We start from the raw sequence: 15,634 nt of genomic DNA, 5'->3' as shown, positions 1-15,634 counted from the left end.
GAGATTTATTTTCCTTGAAGAAATGTGCCAGACCATGCCAACAACATGAAAAATCACTGTGAATTTGTCAGCAGGAACATTTGCTCTGGAGTGAGTACGAGCTTGAAGAGCAGAGCCAGAGTCAAGGCTGAGACTGAAGATTTACTGTTTGTTCCATTAAATAATTTACTGGCCAAACACAAAGCATTGTAAAGTGTGTGTGTGTCTCAGGCCAATAAAGAAACATCTGCCCAGAAAAATTTACCTACATGTAGCCCTCAATTGCAGGCTTTGAAATTCCTTGTATAAATCTCATCTCCTTGCCTATCCAGAGGGTATTGTTCCCACTCTCCTGGTGAGCTACCATCTCCAAATGCCACCCTGTGCATCTCTGCTGATGAAACCCACGAAGGCAGAGGGACATAAGAACTTCCACAGCTGCCAGCTCACAACCCACCAGAGCTTTTCAGGTCTGTGCCTCACCACCAGTAAAGAGAACCTCTGCAAGGAAAATTTTCCTGTCTACTTTCAGTAAACACAGGGAGATAAACATATGCAGTTTTCCCAAAAACACTTTTCAGCAAAGTACTGGTTTTGCTTCAGAAAGTAAAAATCATGCTGGTAAATAAATGTGTTTCTCCAAAGTGAGCAACTTTGTAAATGAGAGCATGAATTTTTCTGTTCATTTCAATAACTACTGGGCAGTAAGGTTGAAAAAGCAATAATTTGTGAAGCTGTGTTGTACACAATGAAGAATAATTTAGCATTGGCAAAAGGATGGATCCTGGCTTCAGCATGCTGACAAATGAAAGAATGATTTTCCAGTATTTTATTCCTTGGACATTGCCTGCTTTTCACGTGAAGTGAAATTGGTATTTCAGTTCTCCTCTACCCCTACTTTGCTCACAGGTTAAAAAAACTAACAACATTTATTAGAACAAGAGAGGGAGTCTGACTGATGTCATTGTGGGGACATGGTCTGATGGTTCATCAAACCCCCTGACTGAATAAATCTAAGTGTAAAATCATGGCAAATACTGGAATCACTACATCTATGTCCCAAAAGACCCACTTCCTTCTTTACCTACTAATGCCAGAGTATTAAGAGAAGACCCATTATTCACAGACAACACAAGGAAGTTTGGCATTCCCTGTAAATGTTTGTTCACCACTATCACAGAGACAGAGAAAAGTCAAGTAGACCTCAGAAACAGACTTTTATCTTCATTTTCCTTTGAGGTCCTTGTACAGAAACAGCTGAAAAGAGTAAAAGGTTTCATCTAGATCACAAGCTGGATTAATTTAGTTGATTTATATAATGCTGGGGGAGTCTGTAGGGTACTCTTGGGTTATAGGAGTGATTTCTAAGGGATTGCATCAAAGGTCTTCTTCTTACTTGCCTATTTTTTTTCCCTTCTTATCACAAGCCTGTTGCTGACTGTTCAGCACCCCTGTGGTGACAGCCCTGACAACTCCTGCCAGCCCAGGTGTTCCCAGGGATGCTGAAACCATGCCCACACCCTCCCCAGCTCATCTGCAGGGGCTCATGGCTTCAGGAGCCACTTGGGCAGGCAGCAGTGGTTTGGATGTCACTGAAGTTCAGCCACAGATCCCCTACAAGAGGCCAGGAGGAGAAAGAGAAATCCTGCTCCAGCCATGGAGGTCTTTGCCCTGCCCACCATAGGGGCTTGTGTTAAATTCCCCTCTATGCTAAGGGAAGTAAAGAAAAATATACTTAGTAGCTCCAAAAGTCACTACCACCACTGTATTGTGCATTCCTTAAATATCTAAGCACACAAGGATTGTTTTTGCAGGAAAATTGAGTAGAAAGAAGGGTGATGTGCAGTTCATTGCTTGGCCTGGGGTATTTCCTGGTGAATTATCCCTTAGCACTGGTGTTCCATCAAAGGCAAGCGGTAACCCATTCCCTAACACAAGAAAAGGGATCAGGAGGCTCTCTGAAGGTGAGACAATTCCCTTTAAGCCATGTTATATTTAATGTCAGTGAGAAGTTATTGGAGGAATAGACACAGAAGTAAAAATACATCACAGAAAAATTCAGAAAATGCCATTTGTTCTCACTTTTCCCCCCACTTCTTCATGCAGAAAAGATTGAGTTAAGCCTTAAAGCATGAAGGTAAGCAATGCTTTAGTACAGAATTTAAAACGTTTTATTTCACCCAAGTGGAGACTTGCAGCGTCTCGTCTGAGCTCCTGCATCACCTGGGTCAGGTACTTGCTACCAGAACCTCCAGCATTAAGACCATAACTTCTGGTTGAACCAGATTGTTTAGAAAAAAATAACCCCATCTTAAATTAAGTTTTCAAAGAGAGAATTCATCATATCCCTAGGCAAATTGTTTCAGATATTAAATTCTCCAGTGGCCAAGAATGCACACCTTATTACTGGTCTGAATTCTTCGGCTTCAGCTTTCAGCCACAAAACCTCATTACAATTTTGCTTCATTAAAGAGCCCTTTCCCCACAGCAGAACCCTTTTGCAGTAATGGTTTATCACACAGAGAAGCACGGGGTGATGCACATACTGTCAGGGAGAGACTGCACGCAATAGCCAGTAAACTGTGTAAATTTGTAATATTTACAGGAATTTCCTGAGCAACCTAAATCAATGCCAGTTATCTAGTCTTTTATTTAGGCCAATTAAACACCTGAAAAATAATAAAGCATGGTCAGTTGTGCTTTCAGCAAACACCGACAGCAGGGACAGCGCTGCATCAAATATCATTAAAATTAGATATTTCTGGAAAGGTTTAGGTTTCAACAAAAGGTTTTTCCCCCAGAGGGTGGTTGAGCACTGGAACAGGAGCAGTGGTCAGAGCTGACAGAGCTCAGGAACTGTTTGGACAATATTCCTGGCCACAGGGTGGGACAGTTGGGACGTCCTGCGCGGGGCCAGGAGTCAGATTTGATGGTGCTGATGGGTCCCTTCCAGCCCAGCACATCCCGTGACTCTGTGAAATGGCAACACCAACACAAACCCGAAGCACCAGGGCACGGCCCGGCCGCTGCTGTCCCCACAAGCCCTGGGCTGTGGAGCCACAAGCCAGCAGGAGCACGCGGCGCGCGTGGGCCGCTCCTGTGCCCGTCTGCCCCTCACAGCTCAGGGGATTGCTCTTGTGTTTGGCAGCAGAGGTTTGAAGGCAAACGAAGCAGAACCTGATTGTTATTTTGTACTGGCCTTTGGGAGGCTGCAGAAGGAGCAGCGCGGGTGGGGCCGAGCCGTGCCGGGAGTGGTGCCAGGAGTGCCGCCGTGGCTCCGGCGTGTTGCGGCTTGGCCGTGCTCCTCCTCAGAGGCTGGCTGGTAACTCCAAGAGATGGCAGAGCACGAAGTTAACTCCCTGCCCTCCTCCTGGGGCACCACACGGGCTGGGAGAACGAGCTGCACGACAACAGTGCTGCTCCTTCCTCTGCTGAGGCTCGAACAGGCCTCAGCAGGCCGTGGCTCACCGCTGGTCGCTCTGCTGGCTGGAGGAGGATGGGGTGGAAGAGCAAACCCCTGGGAACAGCAGGGAATCTGGTTCTCCACATGGGGAACGTGGTTGGAGGCAATGATCTCCGCTGTGGTCAGTGGTGGTGGCGTTACAGCTGCAATGGGTGTTCCCAGAGGAAGTTGTGCTCCAAAGCAAGGGAGCCTCGTTAGTGCCGAGGTCGCAGCTTCAAGGAATTAAACTGCAGTGGAAAACAGCAGCTGTGTGACAACACACCAAATCTACATCTTCATGGACAGCGTGAATGGTTCAGTCAAACAACGAGGGGCTGGGGGCTCTGTGTGATAAACATCCCGTTACCTATGACTCGTATAAACCCAGCGATTTTGCAGAAAGCACAATTCATTTTTTCACTCAGGTTTTTATTATTAAGATGTGTTTTGGCTCAAAGACAGCCCCAGCTTCCAGAATTCTGTTGGATTTCATTTTTTTTTTTCTTTTTACAAGGGCATGTAGTGACAAGACAAGAGGGAATAGCTTCAAATTGACAGAGGGCAGGTTTAGATGAGATATTAGGAAAAAGTTATTTACTGTGAGGTTGGTGAAGCCTGGTACAGGGTGTCCAGAGAAGCTGTGGCTGCCCCATCCCTGTGAGTTCCAAGCCAGATTGGACAGGGCTTGGAGAGTGGAAGGTATCCCTCCCCAGGACATGGGATGAGCTTTGATGTCCCTTCCAACCCAAAGCATTCTGTGATTCTATGGCCAGTACATTTTAAATAAATGTGCTTTTTGGTTTTCACCCTAATTTTGAGCAGAAGAATGGGTAGAGCCCTGCATTTCCAGCAACTCTTTCAGCAGAGCCAGAAGGAAATTCTTAGGGAAGCTGGAGGTATCTCAAACTGAAAGGAAGGACATCAGCATAGAGAGAGTTGAACAGGAGAGTTCCCAGACACTGAGTGTTGGGTTATTAGATAATTAGCTTAGGAGTAATATTAGCTTAAGAGTAATATTATTGATATTAGATTAATATTCTTGGCACAGGAAATAGGAGCACGTTGAATTTTGTTGATAGCATTAGACTGGAAAGGACTGTCAAACACAGGAAGATGGAAATGTCTATTCAGGGAGAATGGGATCAGAGCAGACAAGAATAACAAAAAAAAGACTGAATTGACTGGCACAATGAATAGAGTTGTGCTGCTCAGGATTAACAGTGATAGTTACGCCAAACTTTACCAGCTGGCAAGAAAATGTAGAACACATGGAAGTTAGAAAGTTTTGAGCTATTGAGAGATATTCTGGAGTAACTTTCTAGATGATAGTGAGGGAAAATTCCTGCCTAACCTTAGGCTGACAGTGGATACACGGAGGACTACACAAGGTTATGATGAGCTGATGATGGGGTTCAGCATCTCAGGTAGGAGCAGGAACTTTGAATTGGAGCTGCTCGCATCTGCTCTACAAATCAGTGGGTGCTTTTCTAATAAAAACCTTTTTGTGATTATTATCTCCACTACCATATTTTACATTTTTTTAGGGTCACCACTATAATCAAGCTGAGCACCATATCTTCATATATACATTTCTTTGCAAAATACTCATTCAGAAATGTTCAAAGCAGACCTCACTCCAGACTGAGGCCTTTTCTTACCTGACATTAGAGATCTTTCTCACCCTCAGCAACTGACTGAAACAGTTTGTCTACAAACAGGTAATTTGGGGTGATGATAGCCTTTGTGTATACAAAACACTTGCATTAAACACATCACACACTTCAGAGGGAAAAGGCAAAGTACATCAGGTCAGCAGCTTCTGAAGTTTCTGCAGCACAGCTGGATGAAAGAAAAAGCCACTCTTAACAAGGGGGGTGATACTGAACCAACCAAAGAACACTAAGGGTAGAGCTGGGGTGTAAGTAAAGACAGGAATATGCTCAATTCTAAGCAATTTACACTCAGTACATGAAGGCTCTATTTCTCCTCTGAGCAGTAAGATGTTTCCAGCAAAACCTGGGTTAGAAATAGAGATATTTGCAAAGCTTTTATTACCATTATAGTTCATCCAAGATGATGTGTCTGGTTTGAAAGTTGCAAAAAAACATATTCTTGTTAAAAATGCTGCCAAGAGGCTAAATGAAAACAGCCTGCTGCTGAATCCCATGTTTGCAGCATTACCAGTGGGTTTTTTCAAGGGTGTTTATATAGACCTAGTTTCATTTAACAAGGCAAAAGCCGGAGCTCTCACATACTCCATTATTTCTCTGCAGGTCCTTCTCACCAGGGTTAAGTCTTTACACTACTTCCAAGCAAAGCAGCCAAGAAAAAGAAGAAACAAATGCTACTACTACTGAGCACAGAGGCCTCCTTTGCAAGAAATGTGATTTACGGAATGAAGTTCCTGGCATGTCTGCCGCGGGCTGTCACAACTTGTGCCTAAAATCCAGGGCTGAAATATGATCCCTGCTCCTTCCAAGATGCATTGTGGCTTCTAGCAAGTTCTTCTGGAAGCACAGGCAGCCCTTTGCTCAGGAGCTGGGCTCCTCCTGTGTTGCCTCTCTGAGAACTCCTTGGGGGTTAAGAACCCTCCTAATTCCCTACGAAGCCAGTGTTGGTGCTTTGCTGAAAGCTCTGGAAACTTTTCTATGTAGTTTGGAGAACTGATGCACTTGGAGAGACACAGAGCAAAGCTTGTCCTGGTATCCAGAGGAGGCTTTGTGTTTATCCTGTCTTTGGCTCCCCACATTTGTGCATCAGAAACCCAATTGCCATGAACTGAACCATGGTGGAGACCTCTTCCCATAAGTTCACAAATTGGCAATGAAGCAACAGCAGCTTGGGAGCTCTCTGGCCTTTGCTGGCCCTGTTGAAGTTGAAGGTATTTTCATTCCCTTTCTGCAGTCCTTTGGGTGTTCCTTTTCCTCCACATGAAGGAAATGCTTTTTCACCATTAAGCCTTTCCTCAGCTGCGTTTCAAGCCCAGAAAACATTTTAACTCTAGCAAATTTTACTTCCTCATCATTTTCCTGCTGTCTTCGAAGCCAGTGGGACAGCAGCATTTTTACCACCATGATCTGCCTCAACTTGGCAGCAACAGAAACCCCACCACTGTAAGGCCCCTTTTTGCCAGCCTTTTCCCAGCCCTTACCCACAGCTGATCCCATGGGAGACATCCCCCTCTGGGAGTGGAACTGCTGAGGGTGGAGGCCACCAGCTCCTGCTGGACTTCATTAGTGAAAACACACTGATTTTGGATAAAACCTGTGATTTTGGATAAAACCCAGCATATCAGTTATACAGTGGAGTAGCTAATGTGCATTATCTGCTGATGAGCAGGTACTTCCTAAGAGTAGGAACAAACAAACTGACAAAACTTTCTGCAAAACAAAAGAACCAACAGAACGAGTCAAACCAAGCCTGCCTGACCGTTGGCTCTGTTTGCTTCAGCAGGTTCTGGCTCTGGTCCCACTTGAGCCACAGAGTTTTGAAATCCATGCGTTTCTTCCTTCTCATCTTTCAGCTTTGCAGTAGACTTTTTTCCCCCCACAAACGTCTCCAAGGCCGTGTGGGATGTGGTCCAGCTCCCATTAAGGTCAGTGGGAGTGCTGCCACTGCTTCCCTGTGGGTCTCAGCCCTATCCCATTGTATTACATTTCTAACTGCAATTGGATACAGATTATTTCAATTTTTTTTCCTCTCCCAGTGCCCACAATGGGCAAAGTATTTTCCAAACAGAAGAGGTCCCACTGCATGTCCCTAAATCTCTGGAGGTACTGGAAAAATTCTCCTAATTAAATACATTTGACATGCGAGATCATAACTGTTCTCTAATAATTTTTTTAAAGACTTCTCTCTCATGTAGCTTTCCTTAACTGTACAATAGCAGGGATTAAATCCTGATTCTGCTGAAGTTCATGGGAGTTTTTCCAATTAGCTTTGTTGGAGCCATATTGTCTTGCTTCATCTCCATCTTTAACACTACTGAAAATATTCTGACAGGAACCATCACAATAATGTCTCGTTTGGGTGATGGGGTTACTCTTCAGAAAAAATTAAAAAAAATTAAAAAAAAATTGAGTTTTCCCCAAAGAGCAAACCAATAAATAGTAAAAATGTTAGTTACACTCTCTGATGTGAAGTGTTAAGGAAAACAGCAACTACCAGGTGCCAACCCTGACCTTTATATGAAGATTTGGAGACAGAGGGTTTAAAGACATCGTGGACATCCCAAAGTAGGGATTTCATGAAGGAAACTCAAATTTACAGAGTTTGTCAATGAACAGTTTAGTTTCTTCTCCATAACAAACTGACCAGGGGACAGTTTGGAACTATTTGGGACTCAATCTAGTTAGGAAGATTCAAGTGATACCTGCTAGCCACCAGGAAAAAAACTGACAGTGACTAATTTGGGGAAAGGTATGGATTTGTTGTTATTGTGCCCACATTTCAGTCTCACAGATGAATTACATCACACAGCAGTGCTGCTTTGTCACCAGGAAGCTCCTCCTCATCTGGAGCTTTTACTGACTAACAGAGCCTGACCCCAAAAGCAGGTTGTGATTGATGGCAGGTCCCTGCTGCCAGAGCAGCCTCTCCAAGTCACCAACTGTGAGCTGGCCTCAAGTTTACACACATGCTCATGCAGTATTTACTGAGGTCAAGCAGGCTGCATGCATGCTGTATTTACCAAAAAAATATCCATGTTTGGGTGGCATGAATCCAAAGGAGCAACTCCAAAACCGCTTCCTGCTGCTGCTGCTGGAAAAGGACAGAGCCTGGGTGCCTCCTGTTCAGATACATCTTGTGGGAAGGAGCCCTGACAGGGGTCCAGCAGAGCCAGGAAGAAGGTGTGTGGCACAGGCTGCTTCTGTACACTGATTTCTGGTCATACTGCCATTTAGAGCAGCCTTTAGGTTAATTATTTGTTGTGGCAAAAGAGGGGGGAAAAAGAGTTTGGGTATACTCAGAGAGAAATAAATAATGGCATTAATTAAAAGAGATGCCTGGATCTCACACAACAATGAAGTGATAAAGTGATGAGTATCACAGGAGATCAATCTCTTCTCCCAAGTATCAGATAACAGGACAAGAAGAAACAGCCTCAAGTTGTGCCAGAGTTTAGATACCAGGAAAGTTTCTTCTCTAAAGAGTGGTCAAGCATTGGCACAGGCTGGCCAGGGCAGTGGTGGAGTCATCATCCCTGGAAGACCTAAAAGTGTGGATGTGGCACACGGGGACATGGGTTAGTGGTGACCTTGACCATGCTCAGTTAACATTGGGCTCACTGACCTTGAAGGCTTTTTCCAGCCTTAATGATGTTTTAATTTTGGGATAATCTGATGATGATATTGATGGCACACCATCAGCCAAATCAGACATCTCCAGGGAACCCGAGAGGGAGAAACACACTTTGTCTATTTCTTTAACTTTTTAAAGCCTGGAGAACACTACTTTGAATACCCACAGTGGTTTTATCTGTAGCTCTCAGGACAAGCTGGACAAATGCCATTTCTCCTGACCTGAAAAGCAAACCTGGACCTGAATTCAGCAGAACTTTTATTATACATAGTTATTGAACACACATGTTAGCCCCGTTAAAACTAATAACCTCAAAGATACACTCGCTTTATTTGTTCTACAGGGATCAGGTCAGGGATGTACTAAAGTACTTCCAGGGTCCAAGGAATCACAGATCTCTCTTCCATTCTCATTACTAACATACTCATTAAGAAAATTCCTCACTTTTTCTGTGTCATTTTTTATAACACAGGCTCCCCACAACAGCTGTAGACAAGATTCCTCTCCTGTTTAAGGGCATATAATCCTCAGCATGGGCAATATAAACAGGCTCAGCCACATAAAACAAATATGGATTTTGCTGGTACGTTTTCCATATCTAAGAAAACCTACACTAGGTTTGTTGGGTTTTTTTTTTTTTCTTCTTTTAAACATCAAAAACACTTGGCTGCATAAGCAGACAAAAGTGGTTCTATACTTTGTAAGTATATTAAAAGTCAGAATAGTTGCTCATGAACATACTGAATGGATTTTACTTGTTTCCCATAACGGAGCCCAGGCTGGCATTGGTTTAGACATTTTAGTGCAGAAGAAATGTCAAGCATGCACTCATCCCCTGACTGAAGTTCAAATCAAACAAACCAGGCTAGACAAGCTAATAACAAGCTTTGTTCACTCCAGAATGGCAGCTATGGAAATATGCCTCATTTTATATATTATTACATGGACGAGCTGAAAAGGCCACTGAAAAAGCAACCAGCATTGTTTTTCTTCTTTAAATGACCAGTTCCAAGCTACTTATTTAACCAAGAACAATATATAAAAAAATCACATCGTACTTTCACAGCATGGATCTCTTCATAATTTAGTTTTCCCTGTCATAAATTATGATTCATGTAAGTAGACTATTTTTATTACTAGAAACTGGGAACATATATGGAAATCAATATTACCAAAACTTGGAAGTAAATTAGAGCCACTTTTTGGGGGTCAATTTATAAAGGCAATATGACATGCCTTGTTGTTTGCAGCTCTAGTGTCAAAATAAAGAGCAAGAACCATTTATAGCTTGTTCCTTATACAAAAATTAACATTTAAACTTGAATTATATTGCAGCTACATTTAAGAGATGGTCTGGAGACAGAACACTGAGAATGCTGCTGCTCTCTCTTTGGGGGTGGTTTGCCATTTCCCTTTCTAGGAACCAAAAGCCCCTTTTCAGCTGGTGTCTGACAGTTTTGCAGCGTTCCTGACTGAGGATGGGAGGAAGGCACATTCCTCTCCTTGTGCATCCCTCTGCTCTACAGGAAATAAACTGGAAGCAGCCCTGGCATGGCTGGAGATGCCTCCAGAAATGAACTCTAAAAACCAGCAACCCAGTGCCTTGAAGAAGCAGATACATTAACCCCTTTCCTTCTAAATTCCTACGCCTACATTCCAAATATTTACCCTAGCAAACATTACCCAACCTATAGATTCCAGCTGCAATCAGCATCCTGCCTCCCTCTGCCTGGATGGTTTGGGGGCCTTCCCAAAGGCCCCTGGATGCCCAAAGCATCAGACCTGCTTGCCTCAAGAGCAGCTTTTTATCACAGAAACACAAAAGGTCACAGTAACAGTCTGCAGCCTCTCTCAGCAAAGGGAATAAATGTGCAAACAAAGCCATTAGCAGTTTCCAAAATAAGCCCACCCTTCTTGGTCGCCAGGAGCACAGAGTGCCACATATGCACTGCACAGAAATGCCTGCTCACGTGGCAGCTGAGCAGCTGTGGGGAGCTGGGAGCCAAAGCAAAGCTCTCCCTTTAACCACAGAAATGCCACCTTAATTAATTATTTTGATTCTCTGTGCTTCAAAGCATTAAAGATAAGCACAGGGAGATCAAGAGGAAGGCTTTCACCTGCCAGCCCACTTTTTTCCCCTCTCCAATTAATGCCCATGTCCAACAGGTGTCACTTTAAAAAAATGTAAAATTTAAATCTCTGTCCTGGAGGATATACACAGAAATTACCAGGGAACCATCTGTGCCACAAAACTTTCAGCAGAGACGCAGCAGCCAGAAAAAAAGAGAATCAACAGCAATAAAAGCAAACATTCTGAGGTAAGAAATGGCAAAAATGTTTGGGTCAGCACTAATAAAAGATTTTTCCTGGTTATTATTTTCCTTATCAGCCTGGCAGGGCCAATTCACCCCTCTTGCACTCCCCCAGTGCTCCAGGGCAGGCAATCCTCTCTCCTCTCTGGCATCCCTGTGGAACTCACTGCTGCTGCCCAGGAATGGCTCATTTATCTGTCCTCTCTCCCAGAGTTTGTTTTCCTGCTGCTATGGTTCTCCCAGTGCTGGAATAAACACGAGCAGAAGTCTCCTGCATGACTCAGGCTCCATTTGCTTTGGTGGGAACTCCTTGGCACATCCAGGAGACCCAAACCACATCCTCCAAACCCCAATCTTCTCAAACCTGGGCTTGCCCTCTGCCTAGAAATTTTCCATGGATTTTGCAAACATCAAACATCATTGTCTCCCACTTAGTCTCTTACCTTCAGATTACAGGGCTCACAGAGCAGAAAACACATCTTCTGGTTTAAAAACCTCCTGCTATCTTCTGGTCAGAAACAAACAAATAAATCCATGTAAGGCCCAGTTTGAAACAAGCATTCAAACAGCAGAGGAGGAATAAAATAATTAATAGTGGCAGGTATTAATGGGGCAAACAAATTTAGAGAGGCTGCAATTATATCCAGGTTGTGCTTGTTTGAAATGTTAACTGTTTGATGAGACTTAACACCCAGCTAATGAGCTTTTAAAAGTAATTCCCACATGCAGCCACCTTCCTTTGCTCACAGAAGGGAAGCAGTGTCTGGCAATTGCCGTGGCCATCAATCCAGGACTAGCAGCTAATCCTGTTTTATTGCCATCATTAGCCAAATACATGGAGCATCCACAGAGTAGCTGCCTGCTCTTCCTCTTTCTCCCTCTCCTCCTCTCCAGCCTCTGCATCCCCTCATACAAGATAATGCTGTCAGTCCACACAGATTATTTTCTCAAAGTTCTGCTGTTCTCCCTGTTATCCACCCCACAGGAAAGGTGTTCAGGCTCCACAGCTGGCTGGGTGCCTCCTGCTCCTGCACATACACCTCCTCCACCTGCAGCTCCAGGAGGGGCTGCCCCACAGCTGCATTTACTTCTGAAAACTTAACTCCTCTTCCTAAGGCTGCACATCCAGCCCTCATTCCCCAAAAACAGTTGTTCTGTATCCAGCAGCTCCAACCTGGCCTCACTCAGCCATCCTCACTGCTCTTACACTTTGCCCTCTCCCAAATTCTCTGTGATTCCATTCAACTTGCACTAAAAGGGTCTAAAATCAAAAAGTGCATACGAAAAAAAATCCTTACAAAGTTTAAAATACAAAAGACTAACAGAACCAAGAGGAGAGTGTGTGCAGAGCCTGCACTCGGGGGGAGCCCGTGGGGATTTGCAACACCTGAGAGGTGAAAATGTGCAAAGATCTATGCCAGGAAGCAAAACTGGAGAGAATAATCCATGAACATTCAGTTCAGCTTATTTCAGGGGGATGTGAGGTGAATAAATGAAAACCATCCTTAGAGCCTTGCATGAAACAGTTTGCAGGTTTTATTATTTATTATTTTATTATTTTTTATTATTTTATTATTTATTCAACTTTAGCTGGTCCTTGGACTTCTTTTTTTTTCCAAAAGGTGTTGTTCCTTCATTAAAAAGGTGATAAATAAAGAATATTAGGTAAAATAAATAAAGAATAAATATAAATTAATATAAATTATATATATATAGTATAAATATATTATATATTATGTTAATTATATTATATATTTCTAACAAACAAATAAATATAAATAAATATAAAATAATATTTATAATCAACATAATATAATATCTAATATACAATATAAAATATATAATATAAATATATAATATTAAATAAAATAAATATAAATGAATATAAAAACAAATAAAGAATTTAGGTAATAAATAAATAATATTCTTTGGTACTAGAGTTATGCCACCTGCATGGCAAGGAGCATTCCTTCCAGCCTGCAGAAAGAAAAAAAGAGCTCACACCTGCATCTCATGCCAAAGTAAGTAAACAAATGCACTGTGAGTTATGGGACCTTCATTCTCTCAGCTGCCTTTGCTTGTTTGCTTGCCGAGCTCCATTTCTTCATGGCAATGGGCCATTTAAAAAAAATTAATTCTTTATCTGCTACTATTTGCACTCCGATTTTGGGTCATGGAGAGCACAAACCAACATCTTCAAGCCCAGGTGCCGAGTGCTGGGTTTCTCACTGTGTGCTGGGCAGAGAGATCCAGTTCCTCAGAGTAGAAATCCTCATCAGACCATTTTTTTCCTCTGGTGTGAGTTACCTTTCCACCATTCTCCATGCTTTTAGCCAGGCATCACTTTTTGATACTTTCAAAGCCCGCCCAAGGTGAGCCACCCTGAATATTTCTGGATGTATTGATCCCTGGGCAATGGCCAGCTAACAGTTAACTGGGCTAGCAGTGGTGTGGCAGGAGTTCCACCATCCTGGTGCTGCCTGATAACCAGGAATATCAGCAGATGAAAGGAGCAGAGGGGTCTTCCACCAGACTGCAGGGGACAGAAAAAGGGAGCAGAGCAGAAAGCACCATAAAATAACCTTACCAACATCATACGCTAACTTAGCTGGCTAAAAGCACTTTCCTTCTGCATTCTTCACCCAGCATGGAGTGACAGAACCAACAATGTTATCATGTGCCAGCCTCCACAAGCCAAGCCTTGCTAATCTCTCCTCACTCATTCTCTCTGCGCCGTGCCGCCGTACGCCGTCCCAAAGAGCTGAATTGTCCCTTTGTCACTTCAGGTACAGTCACCAGCCCTGGTACAAAGCCAGTCCCCCTGTGCAGAGTCCCCATTGTCCCTGGTTGTTTACTGTGGGTGCATTTGCTGTGGGACAGCTGGTGACTTGTGGCACTGGGCACTGTCCTGCTGCCCAGCATCCTCGGCAGGGCACCAAACAAAGCTCAGCAGTGTCCAGCATCTCCCACGGGGAGGGACAACACAAAGGAGGTTGCTGGAGCTGTGGCTTATCTTGCATTTCCTTCATGATATCATAACCTTAGAGAGGAAGGCGCTGTCTCAGTGCAACAAATTCAGCTGCCTGCATCCTGCACTGCCCCAGCCACAAGGGATAAAGGGATGCTAAGCCAACCAACAGCGCTGCGCTCTGTTTGCAGTGTATATTCCCACGTCACGCCGTGTCATTCAGTGATCCCGGGCCAAAACCCTAATCCAAAACAACCAGAGGGTGGGGGGTTCGAATTAAAACAGTGCTGGGAAGAGTTTTCAGACACTCAGCAGCGGCCTCAATGCTGTTTGAGCCCCAGTTTCACCACGAGGGTCTGTGATAAGGGAGCAAGCACTTTGGAAATGCCCCAGCAACCTTTCCTGCTTGGTTTTCTGCAGTGTTTCTTGGCCACTGTGTAGAGAGGAGGAGACTAAGGGACAAGGGAGAGCCAGAGTATTTGGGGCTGTCAAGGAATGGCAGAAAGCAAAATCAAATGAATAAACTGCTTTACTTTTAGTTGCATGAGACAGCTTTACAGACAGAAAGCCACAGGCATAGCCCTGAGGAGCAGCAAAGCAAAACTTGCCATTACCAGAGCAGGAGAAAGGTAGCATTAGGCAGAAAGGAAGAAACTGAGATGAAAAGGTTGAAGAAGTGGGTCATTTCATCAGTAAGGCAAATCCATACCTTGAATTAACTGCATTTATGCAGTTTGTAATTATGTTTTGTAATAGTTTTATTCCTGACGGGTGGCATGATTGAAAAGCTCGTAAGAGGGGCTGAGTCAGATCCATCCCACATCCCACAGGACCAGCAGTGGATTCCTGGTCCTCCCAGCTCCTATCAACTGCCTGGCAGCTTTCTCAGCAGCTTTTTTTACCTGAGTCATTGCATTTCATAACAAGTGATGAATCCAGCCTTCATTAATTTTCTTAGTTAATTTTAAAAAATAATTTCTATTTCTCTCCTTCACAATCCTGTGGAAGTGAGTCCCACCATTAATGTTGTGGTGGGAAAAAAAAAAAAATTTCCTTTACTTGCCTTACGTGCTGCTTGGTCTTTGTACTTTGTTTGTTTTTATTGTAGCAGTCAATAACTGTGCTCTAATTACATCTGCCTTATGGACCTGATCAGGTTTTCCTCTCTCCTCCAGATCAGTAGGAGGATTGTTCAGCAAACACCTTTGGAGAGAGGATATTTCCTCAAGGAGTAGGCAGAGAGGAAGAAGGCAGAAAAAAGAGACATTAAGAGCAACGTAATGGAAAGAGCAAGACTCTGGGAATTGAAAAGGTGTGAGGCACGGCTTGGGGTTGAGTGATTGATGTGAGGTCTTAAAGCAAAGCCCAGAATGTGATGAGTTTCATTTTCATAAAAAACACTGCAGTCATTATGTGTGGCCAGGAGGCTGCACAGCACTAAATATTGCTGATGTTTAAGAGCTTCTTTTTAAGAGCTCGGGCCTTAAAATATCACGTGTGGGCAGCAGCAAGCAGTTATTTGTGGTGAGTGGTTAGCAATGGACAGAGAGCCCAGCTGCCATAAACATTGCAACTTTATTTTCTTCCTTTGTACTTCTCTTCCCCAAAATGTGCCAAATAAAACACGTCCTC

The 15,634-nt window shown here is 43.6% G+C and overlaps 1 protein-coding gene and 1 long non-coding RNA gene across 2 annotated transcripts in view; one reads left to right on the top strand and one right to left on the bottom strand.

Annotated features, from left to right (window-relative positions):
• The window catches only part of FGFR2 (fibroblast growth factor receptor 2), a 93,681-nt gene extending 90,101 nt beyond the window's left edge, over nt 1–3,580 (bottom strand). Inside the window, exon 1 of the mRNA XM_086900323.1 lies at nt 3,179–3,580. The gene's annotated coding sequence lies outside the window, so the exon portion shown is untranslated. The remainder of the gene's footprint in view (nt 1–3,178) is intronic.
• LOC147651834 (uncharacterized) lies at nt 2,883–7,241 on the top strand. The gene is made up of 2 exons (XR_015290042.1): nt 2,883–3,132; nt 5,695–7,241. It is a non-coding gene; the product is annotated as an uncharacterized LOC147651834 (long non-coding RNA).
• Nucleotides 7,242–15,634: the final 8,393 nt, after the last annotated feature.

The sequence above is a fragment of the Cyanistes caeruleus genome, chromosome 8 (genome assembly GCF_971803275.1).
Source record: "Cyanistes caeruleus chromosome 8, bCyaCae1.hap1.1, whole genome shotgun sequence".
NCBI lineage: Eukaryota > Metazoa > Chordata > Aves > Passeriformes > Paridae > Cyanistes > Cyanistes caeruleus.
Note: the sequence above shows the minus strand (reverse complement) of the source record. Positions and strands in the feature narration are given on the sequence as shown.